The sequence below is a fragment of the Taudactylus pleione genome, unplaced genomic scaffold, assembly GCF_031769625.1.
Source record: "Taudactylus pleione unplaced genomic scaffold, aTauple2 ptg000248l, whole genome shotgun sequence".
Classification (NCBI taxonomy): Eukaryota; Metazoa; Chordata; class Amphibia; order Anura; family Myobatrachidae; genus Taudactylus; species Taudactylus pleione.
The window spans coordinates 4736885-4753714 of NW_028284650.1; the positions used below are offsets into that span (position 1 = coordinate 4736885).

At 36.0% G+C, this 16830-nt stretch overlaps 24 non-coding genes across 24 annotated transcripts; 13 read left to right on the plus strand and 11 right to left on the minus strand.

The window, feature by feature from the left end:
• The first annotated feature begins 40 nt into the window (after positions 1–40).
• TRNAE-UUC (transfer RNA glutamic acid (anticodon UUC)) lies at positions 41–112 on the plus strand. Its single transcript has one exon. It is a non-coding gene; the product is annotated as a tRNA-Glu (tRNA).
• A 1253-nt stretch (positions 113–1365) lies between these two features.
• TRNAM-CAU (transfer RNA methionine (anticodon CAU)) lies at positions 1366–1438 on the minus strand. Its single transcript has one exon. It is a non-coding gene; the product is annotated as a tRNA-Met (tRNA).
• A 117-nt stretch (positions 1439–1555) lies between these two features.
• On the plus strand, positions 1556–1627 carry TRNAE-UUC (transfer RNA glutamic acid (anticodon UUC)). Its single transcript has one exon. It is a non-coding gene; the product is annotated as a tRNA-Glu (tRNA).
• Positions 1628–3066: 1439 nt separating this feature from the next.
• Positions 3067–3138, plus strand: TRNAE-UUC (transfer RNA glutamic acid (anticodon UUC)). The gene has a single exon. It is a non-coding gene; the product is annotated as a tRNA-Glu (tRNA).
• Positions 3139–4041: 903 nt separating this feature from the next.
• TRNAM-CAU (transfer RNA methionine (anticodon CAU)) lies at positions 4042–4114 on the minus strand. The gene has a single exon. It is a non-coding gene; the product is annotated as a tRNA-Met (tRNA).
• Positions 4115–4231: 117 nt separating this feature from the next.
• On the plus strand, positions 4232–4303 carry TRNAE-UUC (transfer RNA glutamic acid (anticodon UUC)). The gene has a single exon. It is a non-coding gene; the product is annotated as a tRNA-Glu (tRNA).
• A 1078-nt stretch (positions 4304–5381) lies between these two features.
• On the plus strand, positions 5382–5453 carry TRNAE-UUC (transfer RNA glutamic acid (anticodon UUC)). Its single transcript has one exon. It is a non-coding gene; the product is annotated as a tRNA-Glu (tRNA).
• A 1253-nt stretch (positions 5454–6706) lies between these two features.
• On the minus strand, positions 6707–6779 carry TRNAM-CAU (transfer RNA methionine (anticodon CAU)). The gene has a single exon. It is a non-coding gene; the product is annotated as a tRNA-Met (tRNA).
• Positions 6780–6896: 117 nt separating this feature from the next.
• Positions 6897–6968, plus strand: TRNAE-UUC (transfer RNA glutamic acid (anticodon UUC)). The gene has a single exon. It is a non-coding gene; the product is annotated as a tRNA-Glu (tRNA).
• A 1253-nt stretch (positions 6969–8221) lies between these two features.
• TRNAM-CAU (transfer RNA methionine (anticodon CAU)) lies at positions 8222–8294 on the minus strand. Its single transcript has one exon. It is a non-coding gene; the product is annotated as a tRNA-Met (tRNA).
• A 117-nt stretch (positions 8295–8411) lies between these two features.
• TRNAE-UUC (transfer RNA glutamic acid (anticodon UUC)) lies at positions 8412–8483 on the plus strand. The gene has a single exon. It is a non-coding gene; the product is annotated as a tRNA-Glu (tRNA).
• A 1253-nt stretch (positions 8484–9736) lies between these two features.
• On the minus strand, positions 9737–9809 carry TRNAM-CAU (transfer RNA methionine (anticodon CAU)). Its single transcript has one exon. It is a non-coding gene; the product is annotated as a tRNA-Met (tRNA).
• Positions 9810–9926: 117 nt separating this feature from the next.
• Positions 9927–9998, plus strand: TRNAE-UUC (transfer RNA glutamic acid (anticodon UUC)). The gene has a single exon. It is a non-coding gene; the product is annotated as a tRNA-Glu (tRNA).
• Positions 9999–10901: 903 nt separating this feature from the next.
• On the minus strand, positions 10902–10974 carry TRNAM-CAU (transfer RNA methionine (anticodon CAU)). Its single transcript has one exon. It is a non-coding gene; the product is annotated as a tRNA-Met (tRNA).
• Positions 10975–11091: 117 nt separating this feature from the next.
• Positions 11092–11163, plus strand: TRNAE-UUC (transfer RNA glutamic acid (anticodon UUC)). Its single transcript has one exon. It is a non-coding gene; the product is annotated as a tRNA-Glu (tRNA).
• Positions 11164–12066: 903 nt separating this feature from the next.
• TRNAM-CAU (transfer RNA methionine (anticodon CAU)) lies at positions 12067–12139 on the minus strand. The gene has a single exon. It is a non-coding gene; the product is annotated as a tRNA-Met (tRNA).
• Positions 12140–12256: 117 nt separating this feature from the next.
• Positions 12257–12328, plus strand: TRNAE-UUC (transfer RNA glutamic acid (anticodon UUC)). The gene has a single exon. It is a non-coding gene; the product is annotated as a tRNA-Glu (tRNA).
• Positions 12329–13231: 903 nt separating this feature from the next.
• Positions 13232–13304, minus strand: TRNAM-CAU (transfer RNA methionine (anticodon CAU)). The gene has a single exon. It is a non-coding gene; the product is annotated as a tRNA-Met (tRNA).
• A 117-nt stretch (positions 13305–13421) lies between these two features.
• Positions 13422–13493, plus strand: TRNAE-UUC (transfer RNA glutamic acid (anticodon UUC)). The gene has a single exon. It is a non-coding gene; the product is annotated as a tRNA-Glu (tRNA).
• Positions 13494–14396: 903 nt separating this feature from the next.
• TRNAM-CAU (transfer RNA methionine (anticodon CAU)) lies at positions 14397–14469 on the minus strand. Its single transcript has one exon. It is a non-coding gene; the product is annotated as a tRNA-Met (tRNA).
• Positions 14470–14586: 117 nt separating this feature from the next.
• On the plus strand, positions 14587–14658 carry TRNAE-UUC (transfer RNA glutamic acid (anticodon UUC)). The gene has a single exon. It is a non-coding gene; the product is annotated as a tRNA-Glu (tRNA).
• A 903-nt stretch (positions 14659–15561) lies between these two features.
• On the minus strand, positions 15562–15634 carry TRNAM-CAU (transfer RNA methionine (anticodon CAU)). Its single transcript has one exon. It is a non-coding gene; the product is annotated as a tRNA-Met (tRNA).
• A 117-nt stretch (positions 15635–15751) lies between these two features.
• TRNAE-UUC (transfer RNA glutamic acid (anticodon UUC)) lies at positions 15752–15823 on the plus strand. The gene has a single exon. It is a non-coding gene; the product is annotated as a tRNA-Glu (tRNA).
• A 903-nt stretch (positions 15824–16726) lies between these two features.
• Positions 16727–16799, minus strand: TRNAM-CAU (transfer RNA methionine (anticodon CAU)). The gene has a single exon. It is a non-coding gene; the product is annotated as a tRNA-Met (tRNA).
• Between the last annotated feature and the right edge of the window lie 31 nt (positions 16800–16830).

Genomic DNA, 16830 nt, shown 5'->3' on the forward strand with positions numbered 1-16830 from the left:
TTTATATTATATGAAACAGTGAAGGACGCAATCGACATCTTCCCATATGGTCTAGCGGTTAGGATTCCTGGTTTTCACCCAGGCGGCCCGGGTTCGACTCCCGGTATGGGAATACAACCCTATTTCTGTTTTAAGACAGATTCAAAAACAGAGGACCAAAAGATAATAATTGCAGCCAAGTGTTTCCTTCTGTCTGATTGGTACCTGATGTGGTCCCAATTGCACATGTGTGTTGCTTCTTCCAGTTATGACAATATTTATGCCATTATCATTTGTCTTTAACTGAAGACAGGTAAAATTTAAGATGTCCTGAATCTTTGTGAGAAATGGAATTGTGGCTCTTTGATTGCATTGCAAAGCTCTGAGGGAATAAAATCACAAAGAAGACTAGAACAATGCCTTGTGCTCCACTTTCTTCTGTATTGATTCCAATTCTGAGAAATAAATTATCACAATTCCCACTATTCTTGCTCTGAAATCATTCAGAAATAAACAAAAGATTGAGGGCACATGTCATCTTAGAAACAGAAAACTCCACCAATTCTTAGAGGAAAAATTTCCAAATGTTCTATCAATATTGTAAGTAACAGAATAGAGGCTTGGAGATTGCAATGTACCTCTATCAGGGCAAAAAGCATGAAACACAAAATAAAAAATTGTTGTAAATGTGATAAGTGATTTGAACACACCTTTGCCATTAATTAAGGTCTAAAATCCATTGGCGGTAAGATTTCTGAGGACAAAGTTTTGACTATGACCATGAAAAATGATTTCTATTAACTATTTTATATAAATAGGGTCCATCTTGGACAAATTATTTGATATCTTTTCTGATATTGCTGGTCTGAAATCTATTAGTGGTCACGTGAGTTATGAAAGCTTATTTTGAAAAAAAAAAAACAGAATACTCCACTCAACAAGAAAGGTAAAATTTGAATGCAGTCAAGTTTGTTAGACAAAGTGCTGCATCTCTTATGGAGCGTACACACGGTCAGATTTGTCAGACTTGTCAGATTTGTCAGATGAACGACTGAACGACTAAACGATTTGAACGATTTGACCAAAGTTTTGAACGATTTGAACGATTTGAACGATTGAACGATTTTTGACTGCATTAAAATGAATGGAATCGTCCAAGTCTGACTGCAAACCCATCAGATGTCAGATATCGTTATCTGACAAACGGGAACGCGCATCGTTGATCGTCCATCGTTCAGGCATGTCAGATATGAACGATTTTCCTTCAGATATGAACGACTGAACGATTTTTAAATCGTTATCGTCCATATCTGAAGAAAAAATCTGATCGTGTGTATGCACCATTAGATTGCAATGCCATGCTCTCAAAACAAACATCAATAAAAATGCCCTGTGTGAGGATTGAACTCACGACCTTCAGATTATGAGACTGACGCGCTACCTACTGCGCTAACAAGGCTCCTGCCTTATTTACTTCATTTTTGAAATGGTGGGATTATTTTTGTTTAACAAAATAATGTCAGTGAAATGTTTTTTTTTATATTATATGAAACAGTGAAGGACGCAATCGACATCTTCCCATATGGTCTAGCGGTTAGGATTCCTGGTTTTCACCCAGGCGGCCCGGGTTCGACTCCCGGTATGGGAATACAACCTTATTGCTGTTTTAAGACAGATTCAAAAACAGAGGACCAAAAGATAATAATTGCAGCCAAGTGTTTCCTTCTGTCTGATTGGTACCTGATGTGGTCCCAATTGCACATGTGTGTTGCTTCTTCCAGTTATGACAATATTTATGCCATTATCATTTGTCTTTAACTGAAGACAGGTAAAATTTAAGATGTCCTGAATCTTTGTGAGAAATGGAATTGTGGCTCTTTGATTGCATTGCAAAGCTCTGAGGGAATAAAATCACAAAGAAGACTAGAACAATGCCTTGTGCTCCACTTTCTTCTGTATTGATTCCAATTCTGAGAAATAAATTATCACAATTCCCACTATTCTTGCTCTGAAATCATTCAGAAATAAACAAAAGATTGAGGGCACATGTCATCTTAGAAACAGAAAACTCCACCAATTCTTAGAGGAAAAATTTCCAAATGTTCTATCAATATTGTAAGTAACAGAATAGAGGCTTGGAGATTGCAATGTACCTCTATCAGGGCAAAAAGCATGAAACACAAAATAAAAAATTGTTGTAAATGTGATAAGTGATTTGAACACACCTTTGCCATTAATTAAGGTCTAAAATCCATTGGCGGTAAGATTTCTGAGGACAAAGTTTTGACTATGACCATGAAAAATGATTTCTATTAACTATTTTATATAAATAGGGTCCATCTTGGACAAATTATTTGATATCTTTTCTGATATTGCTGGTCTGAAATCTATTAGTGGTCACGTGAGTTATGAAAGCTTATTTTGAAAAAAAAAAAACAGAATACTCCACTCAACAAGAAAGGTAAAATTTGAATGCAGTCAAGTTTGTTAGACAAAGTGCTGCATCTCTTATGGAGCGTACACACGGTCAGATTTGTCAGACTTGTCAGATTTGTCAGATGAACGACTGAACGACTAAACGATTTGAACGATTTGACCAAAGTTTTGAACGATTTGAACGATTTGAACGATTGAACGATTTTTGACTGCATTAAAATGAATGGAATCGTCCAAGTCTGACTGCAAACCCATCAGATGTCAGATATCGTTATCTGACAAACGGGAACGCGCATCGTTGATCGTCCATCGTTCAGGCATGTCAGATATGAACGATTTTCCTTCAGATATGAACGACTGAACGATTTTTAAATCGTTATCGTCCATATCTGAAGAAAAAATCTGATCGCGTGTATGCACCATTAGATCGTGTGTATGCACCATTAGATTGCAATGCCATGCTCTCAAAACAAGGATTGAACTCACGACCTTCAGATCATGAGACTGACGCGCTACCTACTGCGCTAACAAGGCTCCTGCCTTATTTACTTCATTTTTGAAATGGTGGGATTATTTTTGTTTAACAAAATAATGTCAGTGAAATGTTTTTTTTTATATTATATGAAACAGTGAAGGACGCAATCGACATCTTCCCATATGGTCTAGCGGTTAGGATTCCTGGTTTTCACCCAGGTGGCCCGGGTTCGACTCCCGGTATGGGAATACAACCCTATTTCTGTTTTAAGACAGATTCAAAAACAGAGGACCAAAAGATAATAATTGCAGCCAAGTGTTTCCTTCTGTCTGATTGGTACCTGATGTGGTCCCAATTGCACATGTGTGTTGCTTCTTCCAGTTATGACAATATTTATGCCATTATCATTTGTCTTTAACTGAAGACAGGTAAAATTTAAGATGTCCTGAATCTTTGTGAGAAATGGAATTGTGGCTCTTTGATTGCATTGCAAAGCTCTGAGGGAATAAAATCACAAAGAAGACTAGAACAATGCCTTGTGCTCCACTTTCTTCTGTATTGATTCCAATTCTGAGAAATAAATTATCACAATTCCCACTATTCTTGCTCTGAAATCATTCAGAAATAAACAAAAGATTGAGGGCACATGTCATCTTAGAAACAGAAAACTCCACCAATTCTTAGAGGAAAAATTTCCAAATGTTCTATCAATATTGTAAGTAACAGAATAGAGGCTTGGAGATTGCAATGTACCTCTATCAGGGCAAAAAGCATGAAACACAAAATAAAAAATTGTTGTAAATGTGATAAGTGATTTGAACACACCTTTGCCATTAATTAAGGTCTAAAATCCATTGGCGGTAAGATTTCTGAGGACAAAGTTTTGACTATGACCATGAAAAATGATTTCTATTAACTATTTTATATAAATAGGGTCCATCTTGGACAAATTATTTGATATCTTTTCTGATATTGCTGGTCTGAAATCTATTAGTGGTCACGTGAGTTATGAAAGCTTATTTTGAAAAAAAAAAAACAGAATACTCCACTCAACAAGAAAGGTAAAATTTGAATGCAGTCAAGTTTGTTAGACAAAGTGCTGCATCTCTTAGATTGCAATGCCATGCTCTCAAAACAAACATCAATAAAAATGCCCTGTGTGAGGATTGAACTCACGACCTTCAGATTATGAGACTGACGCGCTACCTACTGCGCTAACAAGGCTCCTGCCTTATTTACTTCATTTTTGAAATGGTGGGATTATTTTTGTTTAACAAAATAATGTCAGTGAAATGTTTTTTTTTATATTATATGAAACAGTGAAGGACGCAATCGACATCTTCCCATATGGTCTAGCGGTTAGGATTCCTTGTTTTCACCCAGGCGGCCCGGGTTCGACTCCCGGTATGGGAATACAACCTTATTGCTGTTTTAAGACAGATTCAAAAACAGAGGACCAAAAGATAGTAATTGCAGCCAAGTGTTTCCTTCTGTCTGATTGGTACCTGATGTGGTCCCAATTGCACATGTGTGTTGCTTCTTCCAGTTATGACAATATTTATGCCATTATCATTTGTCTTTAACTGAAGACAGGTAAAATTTAAGATGTCCTGAATCTTTGTGAGAAATGGAATTGTGGCTCTTTGATTGCATTGCAAAGCTCTGAGGGAATAAAATCACAAAGAAGACTAGAACAATGCCTTGTGCTCCACTTTCTTCTGTATTGATTCCAATTCTGAGAAATAAATTATCACAATTCCCACTATTCTTGCTCTGAAATCATTCAGAAATAAACAAAAGATTGAGGGCACATGTCATCTTAGAAACAGAAAACTCCACCAATTCTTAGAGGAAAAATTTCCAAATGTTCTATCAATATTGTAAGTAACAGAATAGAGGCTTGGAGATTGCAATGTACCTCTATCAGGGCAAAAAGCATGAAACACAAAATAAAAAATTGTTGTAAATGTGATAAGTGATTTGAACACACCTTTGCCATTAATTAAGGTCTAAAATCCATTGGCGGTAAGATTTCTGAGGACAAAGTTTTGACTATGACCATGAAAAATGATTTCTATTAACTATTTTATATAAATAGGGTCCATCTTGGACAAATTATTTGATATCTTTTCTGATATTGCTGGTCTGAAATCTATTAGTGGTCACGTGAGTTATGAAAGCTTATTTTGAAAAAAAAAAAACAGAATACTCCACTCAACAAGAAAGGTAAAATTTGAATGCAGTCAAGTTTGTTAGACAAAGTGCTGCATCTCTTAGATTGCAATGCCATGCTCTCAAAACAAACATCAATAAAAATGCCCTGTGTGAGGATTGAACTCACGACCTTCAGAACTACCTACTGTGCTAACAAGGCTCCTGCCTTATTTACTTCATTTTTGAAATGGTGGGATTATTTTTGTTTAACAAAATAATGTCAGTGAAATGTTTTTTTTTATATTATATGAAACAGTGAAGGACGCAATCGACATCTTCCCATATGGTCTAGCGGTTAGGATTCCTTGTTTTCACCCAGGCGGCCCGGGTTCGACTCCCGGTATGGGAATACAACCCTATTTCTGTTTTAAGACAGATTCAAAAACAGAGGACCAAAAGATAATAATTGCAGCCAAGTGTTTCCTTCTGTCTGATTGGTACCTGATGTGGTCCCAATTGCACATGTGTGTTGCTTCTTCCAGTTATGACAATATTTATGCCATTATCATTTGTCTTTAACTGAAGACAGGTAAAATTTAAGATGTCCTGAATCTTTGTGAGAAATGGAATTGTGGCTCTTTGATTGCATTGCAAAGCTCTGAGGGAATAAAATCACAAAGAAGACTAGAACAATGCCTTGTGCTCCACTTTCGTCTGTATTGATTCCAATTCTGAGAAATAAATTATCACAATTCCCACTATTCTTGCTCTGAAATCATTCAGAAATAAACAAAAGATTGAGGGCACATGTCATCTTAGAAACAGAAAACTCCACCAATTCTTAGAGGAAAAATTTCCAAATGTTCTATCAATATTGTAAGTAACAGAATAGAGGCTTGGAGATTGCAATGTACCTCTATCAGGGCAAAAAGCATGAAACACAAAATAAAAAATTGTTGTAAATGTGATAAGTGATTTGAACACACCTTTGCCATTAATTAAGGTCTAAAATCCATTGGCGGTAAGATTTCTGAGGACAAAGTTTTGACTATGACCATGAAAAATGATTTCTATTAACTATTTTATATAAATAGGGTCCATCTTGGACAAATTATTTGATATCTTTTCTGATATTGCTGGTCTGAAATCTATTAGTGGTCACGTGAGTTATGAAAGCTTATTTTGAAAAAAACAAAACAGAATACTCCACTCAACAAGAAAGGTAAAATTTGAATGCAGTCAAGTTTGTTAGACAAAGTGCTGCATCTCTTATGGAGCGTACACACGGTCAGATTTGTCAGACTTGTCAGATTTGTCAGATGAACGACTGAACGACTAAACGATTTGAACGATTTGACCAAAGTTTTGAACGATTTGAACGATTTGAACGATTGAACGATTTTTGACTGCATTAAAATGAATGGAATCGTCCAAGTCTGACTGCAAACCCATCAGATGTCAGATATCGTTATCTGACAAACGGGAACGCGCATCGTTGATCGTCCATCGTTCAGGCATGTCAGATATGAACGATTTTCCTTCAGATATGAACGACTGAACGATTTTTAAATCGTTATCGTCCATATCTGAAGAAAAAATCTGATCGTGTGTATGCACCATTAGATTGCAATGCCATGCTCTCAAAACAAACATCAATAAAAATGCCCTGTGTGAGGATTGAACTCACGACCTTCAGATTATGAGACTGACGCGCTACCTACTGCGCTAACAAGGCTCCTGCCTTATTTACTTCATTTTTGAAATGGTGGGATTATTTTTGTTTAACAAAATAATGTCAGTGAAATGTTTTTTTTTATATTATATGAAACAGTGAAGGACGCAATCGACATCTTCCCATATGGTCTAGCGGTTAGGATTCCTGGTTTTCACCCAGGCGGCCCGGGTTCGACTCCCGGTATGGGAATACAACCCTATTTCTGTTTTAAGACAGATTCAAAAACAGAGGACCAAAAGATAATAATTGCAGCCAAGTGTTTCCTTCTGTCTGATTGGTACCTGATGTGGTCCCAATTGCACATGTGTGTTGCTTCTTCCAGTTATGACAATATTTATGCCATTATCATTTGTCTTTAACTGAAGACAGGTAAAATTTAAGATGTCCTGAATCTTTGTGAGAAATGGAATTGTGGCTCTTTGATTGCATTGCAAAGCTCTGAGGGAATAAAATCACAAAGAAGACTAGAACAATGCCTTGTGCTCCACTTTCTTCTGTATTGATTCCAATTCTGAGAAATAAATTATCACAATTCCCACTATCCTTGCTCTGAAATCATTCAGAAATAAACAAAAGATTGAGGGCACATGTCATCTTAGAAACAGAAAACTCCAACAATTCTTAGAGGAAAAATTTCCAAATGTTCTATCAATATTGTAAGTAACAGAATAGAGGCTTGGAGATTGCAATGTACCTCTATCAGGGCAAAAAGCATGAAACACAAAATAAAAAATTGTTGTAAATGTGATAAGTGATTTGAACACACCTTTGCCATTAATTAAGGTCTAAAATCCATTGGCGGTAAGATTTCTGAGGACAAAGTTTTGACTATGACCATGAAAAATGATTTCTATTAACTATTTTATATAAATAGGGTCCATCTTGGACAAATTATTTGATATCTTTTCTGATATTGCTGGTCTGAAATCTATTAGTGGTCACGTGAGTTATGAAAGCTTATTTTGAAAAAAAAAAAACAGAATACTCCACTCAACAAGAAAGGTAAAATTTGAATGCAGTCAAGTTTGTTAGACAAAGTGCTGCATCTCTTATGGAGCGTACACACGGTCAGATTTGTCAGACTTGTCAGATTTGTCAGATGAACGACTGAACGACTAAACGATTTGAACGATTTGACCAAAGTTTTGAACGATTTGAACGATTTGAACGATTGAACGATTTTTGACTGCATTAAAATGAATGGAATCGTCCAAGTCTGACTGCAAACCCATCAGATGTCAGATATCGTTATCTGACAAACGGGAACGCGCATCGTTGATCGTCCATCGTTCAGGCATGTCAGATATGAACGATTTTCCTTCAGATATGAACGACTGAACGATTTTTAAATCGTTATCGTCCATATCTGAAGAAAAAATCTGATCGTGTGTATGCACCATTAGATTGCAATGCCATGCTCTCAAAACAAACATCAATAAAAATGCCCTGTGTGAGGATTGAACTCACGACCTTCAGATTATGAGACTGACGCGCTACCTACTGCGCTAACAAGGCTCCTGCCTTATTTACTTCATTTTTGAAATGGTGGGATTATTTTTGTTTAACAAAATAATGTCAGTGAAATGTTTTTTTTTATATTATATGAAACAGTGAAGGACGCAATCGACATCTTCCCATATGGTCTAGCGGTTAGGATTCCTGGTTTTCACCCAGGCGGCCCGGGTTCGACTCCCGGTATGGGAATACAACCTTATTGCTGTTTTAAGACAGATTCAAAAACAGAGGACCAAAAGATAATAATTGCAGCCAAGTGTTTCCTTCTGTCTGATTGGTACCTGATGTGGTCCCAATTGCACATGTGTGTTGCTTCTTCCAGTTATGACAATATTTATGCCATTATCATTTGTCTTTAACTGAAGACAGGTAAAATTTAAGATGTCCTGAATCTTTGTGAGAAATGGAATTGTGGCTCTTTGATTGCATTGCAAAGCTCTGAGGGAATAAAATCACAAAGAAGACTAGAACAATGCCTTGTGCTCCACTTTCTTCTGTATTGATTCCAATTCTGAGAAATAAATTATCACAATTCCCACTATCCTTGCTCTGAAATCATTCAGAAATAAACAAAAGATTGAGGGCACATGTCATCTTAGAAACAGAAAACTCCAACAATTCTTAGAGGAAAAATTTCCAAATGTTCTATCAATATTGTAAGTAACAGAATAGAGGCTTGGAGATTGCAATGTACCTCTATCAGGGCAAAAAGCATGAAACACAAAATAAAAAATTGTTGTAAATGTGATAAGTGATTTGAACACACCTTTGCCATTAATTAAGGTCTAAAATCCATTGGCGGTAAGATTTCTGAGGACAAAGTTTTGACTATGACCATGAAAAATGATTTCTATTAACTATTTTATATAAATAGGGTCCATCTTGGACAAATTATTTGATATCTTTTCTGATATTGCTGGTCTGAAATCTATTAGTGGTCACGTGAGTTATGAAAGCTTATTTTGAAAAAAAAAAAACAGAATACTCCACTCAACAAGAAAGGTAAAATTTGAATGCAGTCAAGTTTGTTAGACAAAGTGCTGCATCTCTTATGGAGCGTACACACGGTCAGATTTGTCAGACTTGTCAGATTTGTCAGATGAACGACTGAACGACTAAACGATTTGAACGATTTGACCAAAGTTTTGAACGATTTGAACGATTTGAACGATTGAACGATTTTTGACTGCATTAAAATGAATGGAATCGTCCAAGTCTGACTGCAAACCCATCAGATGTCAGATATCGTTATCTGACAAACGGGAACGCGCATCGTTGATCGTCCATCGTTCAGGCATGTCAGATATGAACGATTTTCCTTCAGATATGAACGACTGAACGATTTTTAAATCGTTATCGTCCATATCTGAAGAAAAAATCTGATCGTGTGTATGCACCATTAGATTGCAATGCCATGCTCTCAAAACAAACATCAATAAAAATGCCCTGTGTGAGGATTGAACTCACGACCTTCAGATTATGAGACTGACACGCTACCTACTGCGCTAACAAGGCTCCTGCCTTATTTACTTCATTTTTGAAATGGTGGGATTATTTTTGTTTAACAAAATAATGTCAGTGAAATGTTTTTTTTTATATTATATGAAACAGTGAAGGACGCAATCGACATCTTCCCATATGGTCTAGCGGTTAGGATTCCTGGTTTTCACCCAGGCGGCCCGGGTTCGACTCCCGGTATGGGAATACAACCTTATTGCTGTTTTAAGACAGATTCAAAAACAGAGGACCAAAAGATAATAATTGCAGCCAAGTGTTTCCTTCTGTCTGATTGGTACCTGATGTGGTCCCAATTGCACATGTGTGTTGCTTCTTCCAGTTATGACAATATTTATGCCATTATCATTTGTCTTTAACTGAAGACAGGTAAAATTTAAGATGTCCTGAATCTTTGTGAGAAATGGAATTGTGGCTCTTTGATTGCATTGCAAAGCTCTGAGGGAATAAAATCACAAAGAAGACTAGAACAATGCCTTGTGCTCCACTTTCTTCTGTATTGATTCCAATTCTGAGAAATAAATTATCACAATTCCCACTATTCTTGCTCTGAAATCATTCAGAAATAAACAAAAGATTGAGGGCACATGTCATCTTAGAAACAGAAAACTCCACCAATTCTTAGAGGAAAAATTTCCAAATGTTCTATCAATATTGTAAGTAACAGAATAGAGGCTTGGAGATTGCAATGTACCTCTATCAGGGCAAAAAGCATGAAACACAAAATAAAAAATTGTTGTAAATGTGATAAGTGATTTGAACACACCTTTGCCATTAATTAAGGTCTAAAATCCATTGGCGGTAAGATTTCTGAGGACAAAGTTTTGACTATGACCATGAAAAATGATTTCTATTAACTATTTTATATAAATAGGGTCCATCTTGGACAAATTATTTGATATATTTTCTGATATTGCTGGTCTGAAATCTATTAGTGGTCACGTGAGTTATGAAAGCTTATTTTGAAAAAAAAAAAACAGAATACTCCACTCAACAAGAAAGGTAAAATTTGAATGCAGTCAAGTTTGTTAGACAAAGTGCTGCATCTCTTAGATTGCAATGCCATGCTCTCAAAACAAACATCAATAAAAATGCCCTGTGTGAGGATTGAACTCACGACCTTCAGATTATGAGACTGACACGCTACCTACTGCGCTAACAAGGCTCCTGCCTTATTTACTTCATTTTTGAAATGGTGGGATTATTTTTGTTTAACAAAATAATGTCAGTGAAATGTTTTTTTTTATATTATATGAAACAGTGAAGGACGCAATCGACATCTTCCCATATGGTCTAGCGGTTAGGATTCCTGGTTTTCACCCAGGCGGCCCGGGTTCGACTCCCGGTATGGGAATACAACCTTATTGCTGTTTTAAGACAGATTCAAAAACAGAGGACCAAAAGATAATAATTGCAGCCAAGTGTTTCCTTCTGTCTGATTGGTACCTGATGTGGTCCCAATTGCACATGTGTGTTGCTTCTTCCAGTTATGACAATATTTATGCCATTATCATTTGTCTTTAACTGAAGACAGGTAAAATTTAAGATGTCCTGAATCTTTGTGAGAAATGGAATTGTGGCTCTTTGATTGCATTGCAAAGCTCTGAGGGAATAAAATCACAAAGAAGACTAGAACAATGCCTTGTGCTCCACTTTCTTCTGTATTGATTCCAATTCTGAGAAATAAATTATCACAATTCCCACTATTCTTGCTCTGAAATCATTCAGAAATAAACAAAAGATTGAGGGCACATGTCATCTTAGAAACAGAAAACTCCACCAATTCTTAGAGGAAAAATTTCCAAATGTTCTATCAATATTGTAAGTAACAGAATAGAGGCTTGGAGATTGCAATGTACCTCTATCAGGGCAAAAAGCATGAAACACAAAATAAAAAATTGTTGTAAATGTGATAAGTGATTTGAACACACCTTTGCCATTAATTAAGGTCTAAAATCCATTGGCGGTAAGATTTCTGAGGACAAAGTTTTGACTATGACCATGAAAAATGATTTCTATTAACTATTTTATATAAATAGGGTCCATCTTGGACAAATTATTTGATATCTTTTCTGATATTGCTGGTCTGAAATCTATTAGTGGTCACGTGAGTTATGAAAGCTTATTTTGAAAAAAAAAAAACAGAATACTCCACTCAACAAGAAAGGTAAAATTTGAATGCAGTCAAGTTTGTTAGACAAAGTGCTGCATCTCTTAGATTGCAATGCCATGCTCTCAAAACAAACATCAATAAAAATGCCCTGTGTGAGGATTGAACTCACGACCTTCAGATTATGAGACTGACACGCTACCTACTGCGCTAACAAGGCTCCTGCCTTATTTACTTCATTTTTGAAATGGTGGGATTATTTTTGTTTAACAAAATAATGTCAGTGAAATGTTTTTTTTTATATTATATGAAACAGTGAAGGACGCAATCGACATCTTCCCATATGGTCTAGCGGTTAGGATTCCTGGTTTTCACCCAGGCGGCCCGGGTTCGACTCCCGGTATGGGAATACAACCTTATTGCTGTTTTAAGACAGATTCAAAAACAGAGGACCAAAAGATAATAATTGCAGCCAAGTGTTTCCTTCTGTCTGATTGGTACCTGATGTGGTCCCAATTGCACATGTGTGTTGCTTCTTCCAGTTATGACAATATTTATGCCATTATCATTTGTCTTTAACTGAAGACAGGTAAAATTTAAGATGTCCTGAATCTTTGTGAGAAATGGAATTGTGGCTCTTTGATTGCATTGCAAAGCTCTGAGGGAATAAAATCACAAAGAAGACTAGAACAATGCCTTGTGCTCCACTTTCTTCTGTATTGATTCCAATTCTGAGAAATAAATTATCACAATTCCCACTATTCTTGCTCTGAAATCATTCAGAAATAAACAAAAGATTGAGGGCACATGTCATCTTAGAAACAGAAAACTCCACCAATTCTTAGAGGAAAAATTTCCAAATGTTCTATCAATATTGTAAGTAACAGAATAGAGGCTTGGAGATTGCAATGTACCTCTATCAGGGCAAAAAGCATGAAACACAAAATAAAAAATTGTTGTAAATGTGATAAGTGATTTGAACACACCTTTGCCATTAATTAAGGTCTAAAATCCATTGGCGGTAAGATTTCTGAGGACAAAGTTTTGACTATGACCATGAAAAATGATTTCTATTAACTATTTTATATAAATAGGGTCCATCTTGGACAAATTATTTGATATCTTTTCTGATATTGCTGGTCTGAAATCTATTAGTGGTCACGTGAGTTATGAAAGCTTATTTTGAAAAAAAAAAAACAGAATACTCCACTCAACAAGAAAGGTAAAATTTGAATGCAGTCAAGTTTGTTAGACAAAGTGCTGCATCTCTTAGATTGCAATGCCATGCTCTCAAAACAAACATCAATAAAAATGCCCTGTGTGAGGATTGAACTCACGACCTTCAGATTATGAGACTGACGCGCTACCTACTGCGCTAACAAGGCTCCTGCCTTATTTACTTCATTTTTGAAATGGTGGGATTATTTTTGTTTAACAAAATAATGTCAGTGAAATGTTTTTTTTTATATTATATGAAACAGTGAAGGACGCAATCGACATCTTCCCATATGGTCTAGCGGTTAGGATTCCTTGTTTTCACCCAGGCGGCCCGGGTTCGACTCCCGGTATGGGAATACAACCTTATTGCTGTTTTAAGACAGATTCAAAAACAGAGGACCAAAAGATAATAATTGCAGCCAAGTGTTTCCTTCTGTCTGATTGGTACCTGATGTGGTCCCAATTGCACATGTGTGTTGCTTCTTCCAGTTATGACAATATTTATGCCATTATCATTTGTCTTTAACTGAAGACAGGTAAAATTTAAGATGTCCTGAATCTTTGTGAGAAATGGAATTGTGGCTCTTTGATTGCATTGCAAAGCTCTGAGGGAATAAAATCACAAAGAAGACTAGAACAATGCCTTGTGCTCCACTTTCTTCTGTATTGATTCCAATTCTGAGAAATAAATTATCACAATTCCCACTATTCTTGCTCTGAAATCATTCAGAAATAAACAAAAGATTGAGGGCACATGTCATCTTAGAAACAGAAAACTCCACCAATTCTTAGAGGAAAAATTTCCAAATGTTCTATCAATATTGTAAGTAACAGAATAGAGGCTTGGAGATTGCAATGTACCTCTATCAGGGCAAAAAGCATGAAACACAAAATAAAAAATTGTTGTAAATGTGATAAGTGATTTGAACACACCTTTGCCATTAATTAAGGTCTAAAATCCATTGGCGGTAAGATTTCTGAGGACAAAGTTTTGACTATGACCATGAAAAATGATTTCTATTAACTATTTTATATAAATAGGGTCCATCTTGGACAAATTATTTGATATCTTTTCTGATATTGCTGGTCTGAAATCTATTAGTGGTCACGTGAGTTATGAAAGCTTATTTTGAAAAAAAAAAAACAGAATACTCCACTCAACAAGAAAGGTAAAATTTGAATGCAGTCAAGTTTGTTAGACAAAGTGCTGCATCTCTTAGATTGCAATGCCATGCTCTCAAAACAAACATCAATAAAAATGCCCTGTGTGAGGATTGAACTCACGACCTTCAGATTATGAGACTGACGCGCTACCTACTGCGCTAACAAGGCTCCTGCCTTATTTACTTCATTTTTGAAATGGTGGGATTATTTTTGTTTAACAAAATAATGTCAGTGAAATGTTTTTTTTTATATTATATGAAACAGTGAAGGACGCAATCGACATCTTCCCATATGGTCTAGCGGTTAGGATTCCTTGTTTTCACCCAGGCGGCCCGGGTTCGACTCCCGGTATGGGAATACAACCTTATTGCTGTTTTAAGACAGATTCAAAAACAGAGGACCAAAAGATAGTAATTGCAGCCAAGTGTTTCCTTCTGTCTGATTGGTACCTGATGTGGTCCCAATTGCACATGTGTGTTGCTTCTTCCAGTTATGACAATATTTATGCCATTATCATTTGTCTTTAACTGAAGACAGGTAAAATTTAAGATGTCCTGAATCTTTGTGAGAAATGGAATTGTGGCTCTTTGATTGCATTGCAAAGCTCTGAGGGAATAAAATCACAAAGAAGACTAGAACAATGCCTTGTGCTCCACTTTCTTCTGTATTGATTCCAATTCTGAGAAATAAATTATCACAATTCCCACTATTCTTGCTCTGAAATCATTCAGAAATAAACAAAAGATTGAGGGCACATGTCATCTTAGAAACAGAAAACTCCACCAATTCTTAGAGGAAAAATTTCCAAATGTTCTATCAATATTGTAAGTAACAGAATAGAGGCTTGGAGATTGCAATGTACCTCTATCAGGGCAAAAAGCATGAAACACAAAATAAAAAATTGTTGTAAATGTGATAAGTGATTTGAACACACCTTTGCCATTAATTAAGGTCTAAAATCCATTGGCGGTAAGATTTCTGAGGACAAAGTTTTGACTATGACCATGAAAAATGATTTCTATTAACTATTTTATATAAATAGGGTCCATCTTGGACAAATTATTTGATATCTTTTCTGATATTGCTGGTCTGAAATCTATTAGTGGTCACGTGAGTTATGAAAGCTTATTTTGAAAAAAAAAAAACAGAATACTCCACTCAACAAGAAAGGTAAAATTTGAATGCAGTCAAGTTTGTTAGACAAAGTGCTGCATCTCTTAGATTGCAATGCCATGCTCTCAAAACAAACATCAATAAAAATGCCCTGTGTGAGGATTGAACTCACGACCTTCAGATTATGAGACTGACGCGCTACCTACTGCGCTAACAAGGCTCCTGCCTTATTTACTTCATTTTTGAAATGGTGGGATTATTTTTGTTTAACAAAATAATGTCAGTGAAATGTTTTTTTTTACATTATATGAAACAGTGAAGGACGCAATCGACATCTTCCCATATGGTCTAGCGGTTAGGATTCCTTGTTTTCACCCAGGCGGCCCGGGTTCGACTCCCGGTATGGGAATACAACCTTATTGCTGTTTTAAGACAGATTCAAAAACAGAGGACCAAAAGATAGTAATTGCAGCCAAGTGTTTCCTTCTGTCTGATTGGTACCTGATGTGGTCCCAATTGCACATGTGTGTTGCTTCTTCCAGTTATGACAATATTTATGCCATTATCATTTGTCTTTAACTGAAGACAGGTAAAATTTAAGATGTCCTGAATCTTTGTGAGAAATGGAATTGTGGCTCTTTGATTGCATTGCAAAGCTCTGAGGGAATAAAATCACAAAGAAGACTAGAACAATGCCTTGTGCTCCACTTTCTTCTGTATTGATTCCAATTCTGAGAAATAAATTATCACAATTCCCACTATTCTTGCTCTGAAATCATTCAGAAATAAACAAAAGATTGAGGGCACATGTCATCTTAGAAACAGAAAACTCCACCAATTCTTAGAGGAAAAATTTCCAAATGTTCTATCAATATTGTAAGTAACAGAATAGAGGCTTGGAGATTGCAATGTACCTCTATCAGGGCAAAAAGCATGAAACACAAAATAAAAAATTGTTGTAAATGTGATAAGTGATTTGAACACACCTTTGCCATTAATTAAGGTCTAAAATCCATTGGCGGTAAGATTTCTGAGGACAAAGTTTTGACTATGACCATGAAAAATGATTTCTATTAACTATTTTATATAAATAGGGTCCATCTTGGACAAATTATTTGATATCTTTTCTGATATTGCTGGTCTGAAATCTATTAGTGGTCACGTGAGTTATGAAAGCTTATTTTGAAAAAAAAAAAACAGAATACTCCACTCAACAAGAAAGGTAAAATTTGAATGCAGTCAAGTTTGTTAGACAAAGTGCTGCATCTCTTAGATTGCAATGCCATGCTCTCAAAACAAACATCAATAAAAATGCCCTGTGTGAGGATTGAACTCACGACCTTCAGATTATGAGACTGACGCGCTACCTACTGCGCTAACAAGGCTCCTGCCTTATTTACTTCATTTTTGAAATGG